The sequence below is a fragment of the Etheostoma spectabile genome, unplaced genomic scaffold (genome assembly GCF_008692095.1).
Source record: "Etheostoma spectabile isolate EspeVRDwgs_2016 unplaced genomic scaffold, UIUC_Espe_1.0 scaffold280, whole genome shotgun sequence".
In the NCBI taxonomy this organism is placed as follows: Eukaryota; Metazoa; Chordata; class Actinopteri; order Perciformes; family Percidae; genus Etheostoma; species Etheostoma spectabile.
This window is the reverse complement of record NW_022605578.1, coordinates 1260568-1261561: the sequence shown is the minus strand read 5'-3', so window position 1 is coordinate 1261561 and position 994 is coordinate 1260568. Positions and strand designations below refer to the sequence as shown.

Here is a 994-nt window from a genome sequence, read left to right as displayed (position 1 = left end):
CATTCACAGAGGATACAAAGAGCCAATGTCAACTCGAGTTGAAGGACAGAAAACAGAATTAGCATTAGAGCGGGTAGCACAGTTCGTCCATGTCACACGGTTGGAGAAGAGAGGAAGCCAGGCCTAAATGCACAGGGATCATCATACACACACATACACACACATACACACATATGCACAAACTTGCATTAGTTTTAAATTGCAGGTTGCAGAGAAGTGCTGTATTTCCTAAAAGATGGTCTCTAGCAGAGGCAGTGCTCTTTATGCTGCAGACTGTATTTCCTTTCACCGCCTTATCCACATGAGCAATCCTCGGCTGTCAATTGCTATACTAATTGCAAATTCTTTGCCTGCTGTAAGATTCAAATGCCAGAGAAGCGGCAGCTGTTTAAAAGTGCCACATTTTTTTCAATCTACATAACTGCTGTCAGTTTGGAACGGCCTGATGCGGAGGAATGCTGCATCTTGTGGGAAAGGATTTCCAGCAGAGACACTACTGCAGGCGGGTCTCCATTTTCACCACCGGCACATTTGCTTTTACTGCTTATCCCCAAGGGGCAATTCACTACTTTTAATTGCTATACTAATGACAATTCTTCCCTCCTGTAAGATTGCCGTGCCCTAGAAGCAGCAGTTGTTAAAGGATGCCACATTTGTCCTTCTTTTCAATCTACATATCTTCACGATCCCAATCCGTTCACAGCACTCAGTGATATTTTGACACGTCCTGCTGGAGAAATATATTGACCCTCTACATCAAACTAAAAATTAGTGTGGTGTGTGCACCATCAGATGGATGGAGTGGAGGGTGGATGGGAATATGGAGTAAACCTTGAGATGCTGTGTCAGGGAGGAAAGATGGAAGCAATGGCTATTATTCAACTTAGAAGGAGGCCCAAAAATCCACCTCGTCAATCATTAGAGGAGCTGCAGGCAAGCTCAATTTTCATTTCCTCTGGCTTCAACCGCACACACACGCACGCACACACGCACA

At 44.7% G+C, this 994-nt stretch overlaps 1 long non-coding RNA gene across 1 annotated transcript in view; it reads right to left on the bottom strand.

The window, feature by feature from the left end:
• Window positions 1-994, bottom strand: part of LOC116685996 (uncharacterized) — a 23228-nt gene that overhangs the window by 7455 nt on the left and 14779 nt on the right. The gene's annotated exons all lie outside the window — the stretch shown is intronic.